Raw genomic sequence first — 19,624 nt, 5'->3', positions numbered from 1 at the left:
TTTCTCAAAATGGAGCCTATCTCATTGAACTGCCCGGCATGTTGAGCAAGCTGAGCATTCACCTTACTGAATTGAGAATCCATACTGCTGGTTATGCTATTAAACCTTGATTCAATGTTGATCATGAACTTGGCAAGCACATCTTCAGTAGTGAACCTCTTCTCTAGCACTGAATGTTGCATTTGGGGACCTTACGGAGGTGGTGCAAATTTTTATTGTTGCCCTTGATTCTATGAAAAGTGTGGGTGGTACTTCCATCCCGGATTATAAGTCGAGCTATAAGGATTTCCTTGTGGCCTTTGTCCCCCAATATAATCGACATTCTCAATTGGGGCGATAGAGGAACTAGCAATAGGACATTGGGCGACTCCATGCCCTCCACCACAAGTGCTGTAACTCATCACTAACTCAGACTTCGAGCTACTACACATGAGCATGTCTAGCTTTCGAGATAACACATCAACCGTTACGGCAAGAGCATCATTAGCATTGACTTCATAAATTCCAGTCCCTTTTTGTGGTGCACCTCTTGAGGCCCAATGAGACTCATTGCTTGCCATTGATTCAAGGAGTTGCTCGGTTTCGTCAGGGTATTTGTTACTAAGAGATCCACCCGCTGCAGCATCAATTAATTGAAGAGTTGCATAGTTCAACCCGTTGTAGATGATTTGAACCCACATCCAAGAAACAAAGCCGTGATGGGGCATCTTCGAAAGAGATCCTTAAATCTTTCACAAGCTTCAAATAGAGTCTTCGATTCTCCTTGTTTGAAGGCTGAAATTTCTTGCCTTAGCTTTGCCACTTTGCTTAGAGGAAAATACCTTCCCAAAATATTTTCAACCATATCTTTCCATGTTTTGATCGATCCCGGTGGTAAGGATGTGAGCCACCGATAAGCCCCATCTCTCAAACTAAATGGGAAAAGTCAAAGCTTGATCGCATCATCTGTCACTCTATTTATCTTGAAAGTTGAACAAATTTGGAGAAAACGGGCAAGATGATCATGTGCATCCTCATTCGCAAGACCATTAAATTGGATTGAATTCTAGATCATGCCGATGGTGCTTGCCTTGATTTCAAAATTGTTTGAGGCAATGGATAGTGCTTGAACACTAAATTCTTCATCCGTGAACTGCGGCCTTTCATATTCAGATAAGGTACATTTTTCTTCGGCCATGATTACAGATTCTTTGTCCTCAATCTCAATGTTTCTTTCACTAGTGCTTTCACCCACTTCTCTAATTCTTCGACGCAAGGTCTTCTCGATTTCACTGTCTTGTGCAACTAGATTTGATGGATTTGCTCGTGTCATGCACAATACCATACAAAGTCAATAAAGATAGAGAAAGTTAAGCTTAAAAAGAAGTAAGACAAAAGAAAAGAAGAAATAAAAGAAAAGAAAAAATGGTTAGAAAAATAAGCTAGCAGTTTCCTAGAATTCCTTATGTCCCCGGCAACGGCGCCAAAAAACTTGGCTGATCGCCCGCAAGTGTACGGGGTCGCCAAGTAATACCTTGTGCAAAAGCACAAGGATCGTATTCCACGGGGCTAAGAAGCTCCTATTACTCCTCCATCACTCACTTTCTAACCATACAACTTAAGCATGGTATACTACTCTAATACATGCAAGAATATAAATAAAACACAAGTATAACAATTCCAAGGCGAGCAAGAAAATCACAAGAGCAATGATGATAAGAACAGGCCTAGGGATGAGGATTCCCAAGAGGGGTCATCATGATGTATGGATGTATAGGAACTAAGGATTTCTCGGCATGTTGGTCAAAGATCTCCCTTTCTAGCTCAATAATGATCTAGTACACGCGAGTAGGTCACGTTTACGTGTACAACTCAAACAAAAACCAAGGATTTCTCCACATAATAGTTCTACGCATAAAACACAATGATCTAAACCATAAATCACACCAATGCATTCCAAATAAAAGTGAAGCATCCAAAATACATGATGAACCCCCCCAAGGTTCACCTACATTCGGTGGCTTTCGGGGTCTAGTGTGACATCACACAAACAAGTATCTCAAATACAACAAAAACAAGAAGTAAATGCATAAATGACACTCCCTAGTCTGAATGATGATGAGAAGAGAGAATGCCGGCTGAATGATGCTTCTTTTAGCCTAAGGAATGCCGAATGTTCCTTCTCCTTTGATGATGAAGCTTTCCCCTTGAAGTTCAAGCTCCTTGATCTTCCCAAGCCTCAAGCCAAACTCTCCCCAAAAGTTTTCTCAATCCTCCCCTAAATCACCCTATATACCACTCATCATGCCCTCCAAATGGCCACAATCCTGCGTGTTATCCCCAGCTCAATGAGGACCTTATTGAGGTGGTATACCGGCTCAATAAGGTCCTCGTTGAGCCCCTCTTTGACACTGTTTAGGGTAGGCAATCTTCACAAATGCTCTCAGAATAGTGTCTATACTGGCTCAATGAGCACCTCATTGAGCCAGTATGTCTTCAAACAAATCATCTTCTTCTATAGCTAAAGTGATCATCCCGGGCAGCATTGAGGTCGTATGCCATGATTCAATTCCTGACTCGAAAACCCACCAGGTTCTACAGTGGCAGCTACAGTGATCATGCTACAGTACCTCTGTGGTTTTCTTCTCTTTTTTGCCCTAATTATATCTTCGTGTCCTCTGTGGCGATTCCATGCCCCACAAAACAAACAACACACGATGAAGCATAAAACGGGCATCAATTCTTATACAAATACATGCTAGACGCAACAAATACATATACTAAAATACATACATTTAGACATTTATCAAGCTCCTTAAACCTATCCCATGTTTCAAAAAAAAAGACTCCAATTCCGTTTGCACAAAAGAAGATAACTCATTCCTATGCTTTGCGGATTTTCCAGGAGGAAAATATCTGGCAAGAAAAGTTTCTATCATCTCCTCCCATATAGTAATAGATGCTTTAGGTAATGAATGTAGCTTGATAAGTGCTTGTGTGACAAGAATGTGAAATATTCTTTCCTTATGATAAGCATTACTTTTATCAGGCTTTAGCGCTAATATGTGTGCATTTATGTTACTTTCATACATATAGGGTTGTGAAGCCGAATGTTAAAGAAAGAGCCAATGTAGGTCATGAACGCATTATTTGGAAGAAATCTTGAGAAGGTTCAAATGCGAAGTCATAAGTCGGGTTCAAGATGCAAGAATGTGTGCCAACCTCCTTATATTCAAGTTAGCATAATGATTTGGAGGGGAACAAAGGCAGTCACATTCGAGTATCCAGGCTTGTGCATTGATAGCAAGATCTTCACCAATGAAGCCGTTTATTGAAGAAGCAAGGTGATCTACGATGTAAACGTGTGCCCGTTTACATTACCTCGATAAAAACATGGATTCGGGAGTGTTTCGGGTAGTTACTGTAGTAGCTTCTGTTCACAGCCGGCCGAAAAAGTGAAGTTCAGAGAATCCACACGGGCGTGGCCGCCTAGAGTTTTGAGAGGTATTAGCAAGGGATTTGGAGAGGTTCTATAGCTTCAACATTGCGCTCCATTTGGAAGAAGTTTATTGGGAGAGCTTTCGTCGGCATCGATCCGGCGAGGTGTATCCTAGGCCAAACAAAGGAACCTTTGGAAGAGTCGAGGCTTCTCCACAAGACCATTATCACGACTATCGAGGGGTTTTCTATAGATTACTTGCTTTTACATTCAATTTCATTGTTGATTGTAACTAGCCCCATGGAGAACTAAACCCCCTAGTGGGTACTTGGATTTGTGAACCCTATGATGTATTTATTTCATTAAGCCTTTTATTATGCTTTCATTAATTAATGCTTTAATTGAGTTTCAATATTGAATGTTTGATTGAATGAATACTCCCTTAGAGTGACACTAGGGTTGAGAGTTCTTATTGGTAACCCTTGTGAGTGAGTGACGCACCACAAGAGTTAGATAAAGCTAGATTGGAGAGGGTTGAGAGGGTGAGTCGAGAGATAGTTGAGTGTCCCCTTTCCCCTCTGGTGTGATTTATCCTACCTCTATTTCCTCAAGTTCTTCGCAGTCATAGTAGAGTGAATGGGCTAAGGAATGACCTTCCGTTGGGACTTAGTTGTAGAAGCAACGGAGTGAAGCGTTGAAGTGATTTTAGCACCTAGGGCTTAATTGTGACTAGAGACCTTCCACTTGGACCAAAGGGTTAGGTCTACAACTAGGAAAAGGATTTATCACTTGGAATCCCTAGAACTCATTGTGATTCTGTACAAGTGCGAGGTGTTGAGATTGTTCGATTTCTCCTCCTGGACATGTATAGAGTCAGGCATGGTTGACCTTAGATTTGGGACCATGTATTGAACGATCTCCATGACTCATTTATGCATTAGTTAGGAAGCATAATAGAGGGTTTTGCACTTGAACCGATCGTCCTAGGCGGAACAATATCCGAGTACCCCATTTATATCGATTGCCTTACCTCCCCTTTACTTATGCTTCTCTTTCTTGTCTCTTTTATTCTTGTTTACATTACATCTTGTTAACAAAACCATTATTCATCTTTCACTTGATTATGAAACAATTTAAGTATTTTTATTCCCCACTCCCTTTAAATATGATAGCCACTCACCTGGGATTTTATTACTCGATAAACTCGTGCACTTGCGGGACATATGCAAGGGGCGTTGTCAAGGTTTTGGCGCCGTTGCCGGGGAGTAAGCATTTACAGATACTTTGCACTTTGTTTTCTTAGGTATTCATTCATTCATTCTATTTCTCATCTTCTTTTTCTATTATCGTTCTGATTTGTTTTCCTTTCCTTTGACTACAGAAAAATGATTGGCATGCCCGAGTTATGCGACACTATCACAAGGATGGTTGAAAATGTGGAATAAAAAGTTTAATTGTTTGCAGTACAGGACACACCGTGTTATCTTTCACAAGAACCATATATTATTCAATAGCCCATGGAAGAATCAGTTGAAGAGTACATCTCTAGAATTCAACAATGGAACTGCGAATTAGATAGTGTGTTAGATCAGTTTGAGAGATCTGCATTGGTATCGATGAGTAATCACTTAGAAGAAAGTTTGGAGAGAATTCTCGCTCAGTTTGACTCATCTTATCATGGACAAAGGCAGGAACTTTTCTCTGTGGGGGTGTCAATGTCCGAAGGGAGATTTATGGAATGGAGGCATCGATAGTCATTGAAGACCATACAGAAACACATTCAAAAGAGGAAGAGGGGAAGAATGAGTTTGAACAGGAGGCGAACAATTTTGAGGAGTTTGACAGATTGAAGGAGAGTAGGTTGCTACCCATCAATTAATGAACCACCAGTACTTGAGCTTAAAACCTTGATAGCACATTTGGAGTATGCGTTCTTGATGGAAGAATCTAAACTTCCGGTGATTGTAGCTTCGAACTTGTCTGTTGATCAAAAGGGCAAACTTGTTAGCATGTTGAAAAGGCATAAGTCGGCTATTGCGTGGAAGATTTTAGAAATCAAGGGCATAAATCATTCCTTTTGTACTCATAAAATCTTCATGGAAGATGACTACAAATCAGTGATCCAACCACATTGAAGACTAAATCCAAACATGAAGGAAGTCATCAAGACGGAGGTGGTGAATCTCCTAGATGCAGGGATTATCTACCCCATATCCCATAGTGCATGGGTGAGCCCAACTCAAGTGGTTCCGAAAAATGGGGGAATGACAGTTGTGAGAAATGAAAAGAATGAATTGATTCCAACTAGGACAGTTACAGGATGGCGACTTTGCATTGATTATAGAAGATTAAATGACGCCACTCAAAAAGATCATTTCCCATTGTCATTTATCGATCTGATGTTGGAACGATTGGTAGGGCATCAATTTTATTACTTCCTTGATGCCATGTTTAGATACTTTCAAATCACCATAGATCTAGAAGATCAGGAGAAGACCACATTTACTTGTCCTTATGATACTTTTGCTTACAGAAGAATGCCTTTCGATTTGTGTAATACACCAGCAACATTCCAAAGCTGCATGACTCCCATTTTTGATGATCTTCTAGAAGACATTATGGAGGTGTTCATGGATGATTTTTTGGTATTTGGAGACTCTTTCGATATATGCTTAAAAAATTTCGAGAGAGTTCTAGTGAGATGTGAAGAAATGAATCTTGTCCTCAATTGGGAGAAATGTCACTTCATGATCCAAGAAGGCATTGTCCTTGGACATAAAATTTCCCAAGAAGGTATGGAGGTGGATAAGGCAAAGATTGAAGTCATCGAAAAGCTTCCTCCACCTACAAATGTAAAAGTGATCCGCAGTTTCTTGGGGCATGCAGGTTTTTACAAAAGCTTTATCAAGGACTTTTCAAAGATCACGTAACCGTTGACTAAACTGCTAGAAAAAGATATTCCTTTTGATTTTGGGGATAACTATCTGAGTGCATTTAATTTGGTGAAGGAGAGATTAGTGCAAGCACCAATTTTGAGAATACCGGATTGGAATAAACCCTTTGAGCTCATGTGTGATGCAACTGATTACGCTATGGGAGTAGTTTTGGGACAAAGGAAAAACAAGCAGTTTCAACCAATTTATTATGCTAGCAAGACTTTCAAAAGTGCTCAAGAGAATTATACAACCACCAAAAAAGAGTTGTTAGCAGTGGTGTTTGCTTTTGACAAGTTCAGAGCATACCTCATTCTATCTAGGGTCACAGTGTTTACAGATCACTCAACACTCCCTTATCTCATGAACAAGGCTAACACAAAGCCAAAATTGATTCGCTAGATTTTATTGTTACAAGAATTCGATATGGAAATAAAAGATAAGAGGGGAACTGAAAATATTGTTACGGATCATCTATCAAGATTAGAAGGTTGTGATGGGCAAGAAATGGCAAGCAAGGAAATCAATGATTTTTTCCCTTAAGAACATTTGTATGCGGTACAAGAGTCAGAGTCAGAGGATGCTCCATGGTTCGAGGATTTTGCAAACTATTTGTTGGGAAAGGTACAGAATTAAGGCCTCAGTTTTCAACAGAAGAAAAAGTTTTTCAGTGACTTGAAGGACTATTTTTGGGATGATCCTTACTTGTTCCATATTTGTGCCAACCATGTGGTTCGAAGATGTGTGTCTAGGAAGGAAGGTTAGAGCATTATCGCACACTGTCATTCGGGTCCCATTGGGGGGCATTATGCTTCGAGCAGAACTACTGAGAAAGTTTTGGCCACCGGTTTCTATTAGCCGACTTTATTCCAGGATACCCATCAGTTTGTTCTTCGATGTGACAGTTGTCAGAGGGCTGGAAACCTATCGTGAAGAGATGAGTTCCTCAAAACCCGATGCAATTTTGTGAGGTGTTTGATGTGTGGGGAATTGACTTCATGGGACCATTGCCGAAGTCCAATGGTAATCAATACATCCTCGTGGCAGTTGATTATGTTTCTAAATGGGTGGAAGATCAAGCTCTTCCAACCCATGATGCTAGAATGGTGGTGAAATTTCTAAAGAGTTTGTTTACTCGATTTGGGACCCCACTAATCATCATTAGCGATCGAGGAACCCATTTTTGTAATTTACAACTTGCAAAAGTGTTGAAGCGCTATGGAGTTCATCATTGTCTTGCTACCCCCTACCACCAATAAATGAGTGGTCAAGTGGAAGTCATAAACAGGGAGCTCAAAAGGATTTTAACCAAGTCCGTGGAACAAGGATAGCGGGATTGGTCGGAACGGCTAGACGACACACTTTGGGCTCATATAACAACATACAAGACTCTAATAGGGACCACTCCCTATAATTTGGTGTATGGAAAATCCTGTCATTTGCTTGTGGAATTAGAGCATAAAGCATATTGGGCAATCAAGGCTATGAATTTTTTCTTGAGCAAGTTGGGGGAACAAAGAATGCTACATATAAAAGAGCTAGATGAATGGAGAATAAAAGCATATGAGAATCCAATGATTTTTAAGGAAAGAATTTGGAAATAGCATGACAAGCATATTAAGAATCAGAAAGAGTTCAAAGTGGGCGATCAGGTGTTACTATTCAATTCTCGTCTACGATTATTTTCGAGGAAGCTCAAGTCTAGATGGTTTGGCCCTTATACGGTAACCGAAATTTCACCTCATGGGGTTGTTTAGATTACCCATCCAAAGAAGGGTACATTTAAGATTAATAGACACAGGCTGAAATCGTACTATGGAGGAGAGGTTGGTAATGACGACAAGGAAGTATTTTTCCTTCATAAACCCCCATGAGATAAGACAAGGTACATCAAGCTTAATGACATTAAACAAATGCTTCTTGGGATGCAACCCAAGTGTTTACTGTTTTCTTAGTTGCTAGTTTAGTGTTTGCATTAATAAAGTGTTGAGTGTTGGTGTCTATATGTTTTGATGCATTGCTGTGTGTTTTCTTGTGGATTTTTGATGTCATCGCTCTTTCATGTGGATTTGGTGAAGTTTTTGGTCGTGCAAACTAGTTTCTTATGTTTTCACTAGTATAGTTTGCATAATGGAGTAGGCTCTGAGTGTGTTTACATGTTCAAGAATTTTTTGCATAGCCTGCAGAGTTTTTAAGGCATCCAGAGAAAATGCACGGGCGTGTGGAATTTCCACATGCCTGTGGATTTGCACTGTGAGCTCATCCAGAGAAGGCACAGGGGCATGGACGCGCCCATGTGAATGCCGTATGACACCTGCACACCCGTCGGCAATTTTCACACGGCCGTGTGGGTTCCTGCAGAAACTTAGCAATTTTTCCCGAGAGCACATAGGGGCATGTACTCGCCCCTGTGGGCGAACTTGTGGCAAACGCACGAGCGTGGTTATTTCTCTCACGCCAGTGTGGATCTTTGCAGAAGAGCTCCTCCATCCAAAGAATAAACAGGGCCGTGCGTCTGCCCTTGTGAACTGCTCAGTAATAATCCACGCCCGTGCGGAATGTCCACACGAGCGTGCAAAACACATAGAGAATTTTCTCGGTTGGACAGAAGAGCCATAGGGGCGTGCGGCTACCCCTGTGGGTCGGGCGCACAGGCGTGGATAATTTCTGCATGCTCGTGCAGATGCATTGAGAGACATTGTGTGTTTTTCCTAGAGCGCACAAGGACGTGTGTCTGCTCCTGTGAAGCTCTACTGTGGAGGCGCACAGGCTTGGGTAATTTCCACATACCCGTGTGGATGTGCAAGAATCATAAAGCTGCGTTCCCTCTGTATAAATCCTTCAAGCCCTTCTCCGTAACATACCTCCAAACACTCAGGGAACACTGTCTGACATTCTTCCGACCTCCCGTTGTTGATTTTGAGTCGATTATTTGAGTTTCTCAGCGATTTCAGGGATCTTAGCTTCATCTCATCGGTAAACCCTTGTTCTATCTTGTCGTCACCCTCATTTGATTCTATTCAATTTTCTTCGATTAAACTAGCAAATGTGCCTTGGTTTTATGCTAAAATGGATGTGATATGTTTATAATGAGCTCTAAAAGTGAGGAAGAGGTGTATTTGTGGATTTTGCCACAAGGTTCGTGCGGTTTTCACACCCCGTGAATCCACACGGACGTGGGGAATTTCCACACGACCGTGTGGATTCCTACAGTATTAAGTTATGAATGAATCTGATTAATTTCCTTTCCAATACATGCAGGTATGGCCCCAGATCGAAGAAAGCATCTAGTAAGCATCCTAGAAAGCCTACACCTGAGCCGAAATGCATGGAATTTGCACTTCTCGAACCTCGAGCTCAATTTGAGCTATTAGCGAAGCTTATGTTCGGTCAGACATGAATCCCAGATGTGAGCTCACTTAGGGAAATGCAGTTAGCACATGACATGGCTGATGAGGTCGAGGAGTTACTATCGGTGGGTAGGTGGTGCAAGCTGTTGATTATTCATGACCCAGCTATCCGCCTACTTACATTGGAGGTGCTCGTCTTATTTGAGTTTGACCGTTGATAAGTGCTTGTGCGATAAGAATACGAAGTGTTCTTTCCTTGTGCTGAGCATTACTTTTCTCGGGTTTTAACGCTAATATGGGTGTATTTATGTTACTTTCATGCAGATAGGGTTGTGAGGCTGATTATGAGAGAAAGAAGCCAATGTGGGTTGTAATACACTAATTTGGAGGAAATCTTGCAAAGTTTCAAACGCGAAGACATAGGTTGGGTTCTAGATGCAGGAATGTGTGCCAACCTCCTCGTACTCGAGTTAACACAACTATTTGGAGGGGCACAAGGGTAGTCACATTCAAACATTCCAACTTGTGCATATAGAATAAGATCTCCACCAACATGTCCGTTATTAAAGAAGCACGGGAGTCCTTAGCAGGCAGGAACTTCTATATTTATACTCTATGAAGCAGAACGGGCCAACTCATTCGGGACACATTTTAGCGGAGTATCTGAAGCATCAAGAATAGTATCCCAGGCTTGGTGTCATTTTCTCTGGCCCATACATCACTAGACTCATCCTGGGGATGGTCCTACGAGACACGATTAGAGGGGCCGAGAAAACGATAGTACCAGCACCCCTCGGGTTAGAGACGATGAGGCTCATGGGTATGATCAGAAAATATCTAGATGGTGTTTATGTGCTGAACATGCCCCCACCAAAGCCATTTGTGTCCGAGGAAGCCGCAGGAGAGGGGTCTCAGCCAACTTTAGAGTCACAGCCTGAGATAGATCAAACAGAGGTGGTTCTTCCAGTGCACAAGCCCCCACCAGTGTGGATATTCTCTCCGACTCGAGCCCATGATCAATTTGAGAGGCTCGAGAGTGCTGTAGACACACTACAGCAGGATGTGGCTTAGGTTCATGCTACACAGGCCACGAACCACACTGAGTTCATGGCACAGTTCGACATCATACAGCAGTTGCTGGAGCCAAATACGAGATTACCATTTGAGATGCGAGCCCCGGCACCAGTTGATCCACCACCATCATCTCCTTTAATAGGAGAGCAAAGACCTAACGATACTGACACTTGATTTCATTTTCATTTTTATTACCTTTTCATTTCATTTTGGACTTGTATACTCAGAAAGGACTTTTCTTCTTAGTTTATTTTCGTTTTAATTTCTCGAGTTGTATTCATTGCTTCATCTTTTATATACTCGAGCTGTTTTTATATACTCGTGTATGCATGCAGATGGTCTTGTCAGTATGGGAACAAAATAGTTATAGTTGTTTCTTTTGTTAACTATTTCAAAAAAATAAAAAAGAAAAAGAAAGAACAAAATAGTTTTATTTTTTTAAGTTGTGCTTGTTGGGTGGAAAGAGCTACCACCTATGAAGTATGAAGCTACTCTCAAAAGTCAGATACTAGTTATGCCCTAATGAGAGAAAGAGCTATCTCATAGGATGAGTGAAAGCTACCACTCTGGTAGAAAGAGCTACCACCTCGAAAGTGTGAAAGGCACCTTAGCAGCCGCTCTGGAAAGGGCTACCTTGGAGGATTTTGAAGCTACTACCTTCTTTTTAATTTTGGCTACTTTTTTATAGATAAAAAAGTCACTTATACTTAGAACTTTGAGGAGTATACCTTTGGTTGACTTGAGTGAGTTTACACACACTTACACGACTTCGGGTTTGTCATCCTTTTTTAATCATGTTTTTAGCTAGAGCATTGATTTTTCGTATTTAGTGTTGAATTTCCCTTACTTATAGAATGCTCTCTTTTCATGTTTTGGTGAACCTAAGGCCAAGCACTTCGAATACTTCCTTTGTATATACTTCAATGTTTTAATTTTTGCTTGAGGACAAGCAAAAGCTTAAGTGTGGGGGAGTTTGATAAGTGCTTGTGTTATAAGAATGTGAAGTATTCTTTCCATATGATGAGCATTACTTTTATCAGGTTTTAGTACTAATATGTGTGCATTTATGTTACTTTCATGCGTATAGGATTGTGAAGCCGAATGTTAAAGAAAGAAGCCAATGTAGCTCACAAACGCACTATTTGGAGGAAATCTTGAGAAGGTTCAAACGCGAAGTCATAAGTCAGGTTCAAAATGAAAGAATGTGTGCCAACCTCCTTGTATTCAAGTTAGCACAATGATTTGGAGAGGCACAAAGGCAGTTACATTCAAGTATACCGGCTTGTGCATTGATAGCAACATCTTCACCAATGAAGTTGTTTATTAACGAAGCAAAGCTATCTACGATGTAAACGTGTGCCCGTTTACGTTACCTCAATGAAAACATGGATTCAGGAGTGTTTCTGGGCGTACTATAGTAGGTTTTGTTCACAGCTAGCCGAAAAAGTGAAGTTCAGAGAATCCACACGGGTGTGTAGACATTATCCACGCCCATGTGGAATTTCCACAGGCCAGTGTGGAGAATCCACAGGGGCATGTGGATGCCTGATTTCAGCCCTATTTAAGGCTGATTTCAGCCCCGATTTTAGGATTCTTTTCTCCATCTTTTCCCCAACTTGATAAAGGGTGGCGGCTAGGGTTTTAAGAGGTATTGGCAAGGAATTTGAAGAAGTTCTATGGCTTTGACATCGCGCTCTATTTGGAAGAAGGTTAGTGGGAGAGCTTTCGCCAGCATCGATCCGGTGAGGTATATCCTAGGCTGGACAAAGGGACCTTTGGAAGAGTCAAGGCTTATCCACAAGACCATCATCACGACTATCACGGCGGTTTTCTATGGATTATTTGCTTTTACATTCAATTTCATTGTTGATTGTAACTAACTTCATGGAGAGCTAAACCGCCCTATTGGGTACTTGGATTTGTGAACCCTATGATGTATTTATTCTATTAAACTTTTTATTATGCTTTCATTAATTGATGCTTTAATTAAGTTTCAATCTTGAATATTTGATTGAATGAATACTCCCTTAGAGTGAGACTAGGGTTGAGAGTTCTTATTGGTAACCCTTGTGAGTGAGTGACACCCCACGAGAGTTAGACAAAGCTAAATTGGAGAGGGTTGAGAGGGTGAGTCAAGAGGTAGCGGAGAGTCCCCTTTCCCCTCCAGTGTGATTTATCCTACATCCATTTGCTCGAGTTCTTTGCGGTCGTAGTAGAGTGAATGGGCTAAGGGATGACCTTCCGTTGGGGCTTAGTTGCAGAGGCAACAGAGTGAAGCGTTGAAGTAATTTTAGCACCTAGGGCTTAATTGTGACTAGGGACCTTCCACCTAGACCAAAAGGTTAGGTCATATCTAGGAAGAGGATTTATCAATTGGAATCCCTAGAACTCATTGCAATTCAGTACGAGCGCGAGGTGTTGAGATTGTTCGATTTCTCCTCCAGGACATGTATAGAGTCATGCATGGTTGACCTTAGATTTCGGACCATGTATTGAAGGATCTCCATGACTCATTAATGCATTAGTTAGGAAGCATAATAGAGGCTTTTGCACTTGAACCGATCATCCTAAGCGGAACAATGTTTGAGTACCCTATTTATATTGATTGCCTTACCTTCCCTTTGCTCGTGCTTCTCTTTCTTGTCTCTTTTATTCTTGTTTACATTACATAGTGTTAACAAAACCATTATTTATCTTTTACTTGGTTAAGAAACAATTTAAATATTTTTATTCCCTACTCCCTGTGGATACGATACCCACTCACCTGGGATTTTATTACTCCATGTGGATACGATACCCATCCATCTTGCACTTGTAGGACATACGCAAGAGGCGTTATCATAGCCATTTCTTCGCTCTCCCTTTCAAGGAAAATGGGAAGGCCTTCAACTTCATAGCATCATCCGTAACACCACTGATCTTGAGCATGTCGCACACCTCCAAGAAGTTCTCAATGTGATTTTTTGGATCCTCATCAGCCAAATATTTTAACTGTACAGACTACTGTAACATCTGGATGAATCCTGGCTTAAGCTCAAAATTCTGAGCCGTGATCAGTGGCCACCTAATACTAGACTACATGCCAAAAACTGCTGGTCTGGCATAATCTGAAAGTGTCCTCTGTTGCTCATTTTGTTCTGCCTATTATCTGACCCTTCAACTTCTATTTCAGCTTGATTAGACTGTTCTTGCACAGCTTCTTTTCCCTTCTATGAATTCTTAGTCCAATATCTATATCTCCTTCAACCAATGCCAAAGGGTTTCCTCAGGTTATAACCTGGAGCTGCAATTAAAGAAAAAAAAACAAATCAAAATGATGGAAGAATAAGAAAGTGTGAAATAGAACAAGTGATGAATAGCTAAAATAGCAAAGTGCAAAGTATTTGCAAAATGACTATTTCCTGGCAATGGATCCAAAAACTTTACACACCCCTTGCATGTGTGTGCCGCAAGTGCACAGGTTGTCGAAGTAATAAAGTACCCTGGTGAGTGGGTAGTCATATCCATAGGGAATAGCGAATAGAAATACAAGAATTGCTGTTTAACTATGGTGAAGATGATTCAAAGTGGTGTGAATAATATCAATGCGAATAGAAATAAAAAGAACAAGGAGATGCAATAAAATGATAGGAGAGGGAATCAGTAGAAAGTGGGGCACCCGAACATTGCTCATTTTAGGACTATTGCTTCAAGTGAAATACCAATCATTATGTCTCCTAACTGATGTTTAATGAGTCATGGAAATCTTTAAACACACGGTCCCAAACCTAAGGTCAACCGTGACTAACCCTACACTATGCCCTGGTGGAAAGGAATGCTCTTGACGCCTCACACTGTGCAAGGTTGCATAAAGATCTAGAGCTTCCAAATGATAAACCCTATTCCCTAATCTAGATCTAACCCTTTAGTCTAGGCGAAAGACCCCTAATCATAATTAAGCCCCAGCACTAAGGATTACTTCAATGCTTCACTCAATTGCTTACGCAACTAAGCCCCAGCGGAGTTCCTCACTTAGCACTTCACTCTATTGTGACCACAAAAAACTCTTGGAACACGGAAGTAGGATAAATTACATAGGAAGGGAAATGGGACGTTCCCCTACCTCTCGACTCACAACTCAACCCTCTCCAATCTAGCTTTGTCTAACCCTCATGGTGTGTCACTCATCCACAAGGATTACCAACTTGACAACACCCTAATATGAGTGTAAACAGCAAGTGCACGGGTGTCGGCGTAATAAATCCCAGGTGAGTGGGTATCGTATCCACGGGGAATAGTGAATAGAAACACGATGATTGCTATCTAACTATGATGAGAATAAATCGATGGTATGATGAGTGAGATTTATATAAAAAGAGATAAAAGAAATAAGAATAAGAGGCACAATGAAATTGAGAGGTAAGGCAATCGATAGAAGTGGGGTACTCGAACAATGCTCCCCTAGGATTAATGTTTCAAGTGCAAGACCAACTATTATACTTCCTAATCAATGCTCAATGAGTCGTTGAAATCCTTAAGCACACTATCCCAAATCTAAGGTCACCCGTGACTAACTCTACACTATGTCCCGGCGAAGAAATCGCTCAGTCTCAACACCTCACACTGTGTAAAGTTGCATAGAGTTCTAGGGAATCAAAGTGATAAACCCTCTTCCTATGTATAGACCTAACCCTTTGATCCAGGCGAACGGCCCCTAGTCACAATTAAGCCTCAGATACTAAAATCACTTCAACACTTCACTCTGTTGCTTGCGCAACTAAGCCCAAGCGGAGTTCATCCTTTAGCACTTCACTCTATTGTGACCGCAAAGAACTCTAGGAAATTGAGGTAGGTTAAATCACACTAAAGGGGAAAGGGGACGCTAGCGTCCCCTACCGCTCGACTCAAACTCTCAACCCTCTCCAATCTAGCATTGTCTAACCCTCATGGTGTGTCACTCATCCACAAAGGCTACCAAGATGGACTCTCAACCCTAGTGTCACTCTAAGGGAGAAATCATTCAACAAGAATTCAAGATTGGAACTCAATAAAAGACATCAATTAAGGTAAGCATAATAAAAGATCAATGAAACATAACATCCTAGGTTTTAAAAAATCCAAATACCCACTAGGGGGTTTAGCTCTCCATGGAGCACAATACAATCAACAATGAAATTGAAAGTAAAAACAAGTGTTCCATAAGAAAACTACCTCGGTATTCGTTTTGATGGTCTTGTGGAGTGGCCTCGTCCTCTCCAAAGGTCCCCTTGTCAAGCCTAGAGCACACCTTGCCGAATCGGTGCCGACGAAAGCTCCCCCAATAACTATCTTCCAAGAGAATCACGGTGTTAAAACAAGAGAACCACTCCAAAAGCCTTGCCAAAACCCCTCTAAACCCTAGCCGTCGGCTTCTCAAAAGATGGAGAAAAGATGAGAAAAAAGATGATAAAATCGGGCTGAAAAACGGCTTTCAATAGGCTGGAATCGGGCATCTACACCGGCCTGTGGATGTTCCACACGCCCCTGTGGAATTTCCACATGGGCCTGTGGAATTTCCATAAGCCCGTGTGGATTCTCTGGAATTCTGATTTTCGGCCGGCTGTGAACTGCTACAGTAAATTGCTACATTACCCCACCAAAAACACTCTCGAATCCACTTTTCATTAAGGCAACATAAACGGGCACACGTTTATGGCATAGATTGCATCGCTTCTTCAATAAATAGGTTCATTAGTAAAGATCTTGCTATCATCGCACAAGTTGAGATACACAAATGTGACTGCCTTCGTGCCCCTCCAACTCATTGTAATGGCTTGAATACATGGAGGTTGGCACACATTCACGTATCTTAGAGCCCCACTTGTGTCTTCGCGTTTGTTGCTTCCAAGATTCCACCAAATATTGCGTTCACGATCTACTTTTGGCTTCTTTTCTCAATACTTAGCTTCACAATCCTACATGCGCAAAAGAACACAAATACACATGTATTAGGGCTTAAACCTGATAAAAGTCATGCTCACCATAAGGAAAGAATACTTCACATTCTTAACACACAAGGACTTATCAATTACCAACATGGATTCTCAATCCTAGTGTCCCTCTAAGGGAAAATCACATCAACAAGCATTTAAGATTAGAACTCAATTAGAATATCAATTAAAGGAAACATAATGAAAGGTCAATAAAACAAAATCATCCTAAGGTTTACAAGTCTAAGCACCCACTAGGGGTTTAGCTTTCTATGGAGCAAGATACAATCAATAATGAAATCGAAAGTAAAAACATGCAATCCATAAGTAAAACCCCCTTGTAGTCCGTATCAATGGTCTTGTGGAGTAGCCTCGTCTTCTCCAAAGCTTCCATTGTCAGGCCTAGGGCACACCTTGTTGAATCGATGCCGACGAAAGCTCCCCCAATAACTATCTTCCAAAGAAAGACGGTGTTGAAAGCCGTAGAACCACTCCAAAACCCTTGCCAATGCCTCTCCAAACCCTAGCCACGAGCGCCTCCAAAGTTCTGGAAAAGATGGGAAAAAGATTAGAAAAAGATCCTTCAAAATGCCTCAAATCGCGACTTAAATAGGGCTTTAATCGGGCATCCACACGGGCGTGTGTAATTTCCACACGCCCATGTGAATCTCTAGGAATTGAATTTTAAGCACGCTATGAATAGTAACTACTACAACAATTTTCTACAATGCTTTGCTACAGTAAGCTGCTATGGTACTTCGCCAAAATGATCCCAAATCCACACTTTTCATTGAGGCCACATGAATGGACACACATCCATGTGGTAGATCACATTACGTCTTTAGTACAATCATATTTGATGAAGATCTTGTTAATGTTGCACAAGTCAGAAAACATGAGTGTAACTGCCTTTGTGGCCCTCCAATTTGCAAGTTTACTTGAGCACAAAGGAGGTTTGTACACACTGACATGTCTTTGAGCACAACTTGTGTCTTCATGTTTGTTCACTCCAAGATTTCATCAACAAATTATATTCACGGTCTACTTCTGATTTCTTTCTTTCATAATTGTCTCTACAACCCAACATGCGCAAAAGAACACAAATACACATGCATAAGTGATAAAACTTGAGAAAAGTAATGCTCAATGTAAGAAAAGTATACTTTGTATTACTATTACACAAGCACTTATCATATAGGCCCAAGAAAATCACTCCCACTCAGGCATACTAGCCCTAGTGGCCCAAGTACTCGGCCAAGATGCCTCCCAGGTGGAGTGGCTCGCTCTGTACCATCGAATATAAATAGAGCAGCTCCTATCGACTGAGAACTCCAGTGCTATCACCATATCCGTTCACTGATCTACTTAGAATGACGTGGATGTTATAGTAAGTATGACTAGAAAGGCACGTTGCCTTGGAGACCCCCGGCTCATACTGTCCCTGGCCATATAGTGCTCTATAAGTGTGCTGAGGAGTCAAACTACTAGGATAATCCATCGGCAGCTGCTCGTACTCCTCAGTATCAGTGTAGGCCTCGTCATATAAACCAAGTCAAACTGAGAACTATGTGATGCTCATAATGTAGTACTTACCGAACGCACGGAAGTGAACAGCGTTAATACTCGAGAAACTATTGTATGAACGGTAGAACTCAAATGATGCTAACACCTCCAATGTCAACATAAGAATAGCTAGCTCTCTAATAGATAATAAACAACGCCAGTTACCCACAGAGAGAAATGCCTCAACCTCATCGGCCATCTCATCGCCCGGCTGTATCTCTCTCAAAGCACTAAAATCTGGGAAGCAAGACTATCCAAATTTCAACTTCGAAAATCACTCAAAACATGCTTGATGTTCGAGAATGGCGAACTCAAGCTGCTCAGGAGAAGGCTCACAAGGGCGTTTGCCAGTCGCTTTCTTCGATGTGAGGTCATTTCTGCAAAAATTGAAAAGAAATTAATCAAATCAAACTCAAAACCTAACTCAACAGAAATCCACACGGTCATGTGTAAATTCCTGATAAGTGATTATGTGTTAAGAATGCAAAGTGTTCTTTCCTTACAATGCGCATTACTTTTATCAGGTTTAAGTGCTAATACATGTGTATTTGTGTTCTTTTGCACAGGTAGGGTTGTGAAGCTATGTTTTAAGAAAAGAAGCCAAAACTAGATCGCGAATGCACTATTTGATGAAATCTTGGAAGGAACAAATGCGAAGACATAAGTTGGGCCCAAAGATCACTTTAGCAATTTACTGTAGCAGTTATTGTTCACAGCCCGCAGAAAATCAAAAATTCAGAGAATCCACATGGGCGTGTGGAAATTTCGTACGCACTATAGCAATTTACTGCAGTAGATATTGTTCACATCCTGCATAAAATCAGAAATTCAGTGGAAATTCCATAGGGGCGTGTGGAACATCCACAGGGCCGTGTGGATGCCCGATTCAAGTCCTTTAAAAGCCACGATTCAGCCCTGATTTCTCGATCCTTTCCCCTATCTTTTCTTCCACCTTTCCCCATCTTTGGAGACACCCGCAGCTAGGGTTTGGAGAGGCTTTAGCAAGGCTTTGGAGAGGTTCGGCAGACTTCAACACCGCGTTTCCTTCGGAAGAGAGCTATTGGGGGAGTTTTCGTCGGTACCGATCCGGCAAGGTGTGCCCTAGGTTTGACGAGGGGATCTTTAAAGAAGACGCGGCCGATCCACATGACCTTCGACACAAACAGAAGGGGGTTTTCATTCATAGATTGTATCTCTTTGCTTTTGATTTCATTATCTATTGTATTTTGCTCCATGGAGAGCTAAACACCTAGTGGGTACTTGGATATTTGTTAATCTTAGGATGTATTCATTTCATTGAACCTTTTTATTATGCTTTCAATTAATTGATGTTTTAAT

General features: G+C 41.3%; 1 non-coding gene across 1 annotated transcript; it reads left to right on the top strand.

The window, feature by feature from the left end:
* Positions 1–690: 690 nt before the first annotated feature.
* Positions 691–796, top strand: LOC120268096. Its single transcript, XR_005538766.1, has one exon. It is a non-coding gene; the product is annotated as a small nucleolar RNA R71 (small nucleolar RNA).
* The last annotated feature ends 18,828 nt before the right edge of the window (positions 797–19,624 follow it).

The sequence above is a fragment of the Dioscorea cayenensis genome, chromosome 8 (genome assembly GCF_009730915.1).
Source record: "Dioscorea cayenensis subsp. rotundata cultivar TDr96_F1 chromosome 8, TDr96_F1_v2_PseudoChromosome.rev07_lg8_w22 25.fasta, whole genome shotgun sequence".
Lineage (NCBI taxonomy): Eukaryota > Viridiplantae > Streptophyta > Magnoliopsida > Dioscoreales > Dioscoreaceae > Dioscorea > Dioscorea cayenensis.
The sequence above is the reverse complement of the archived record's forward strand: the minus strand, read 5'-3'. Positions and strand labels throughout refer to the sequence as shown.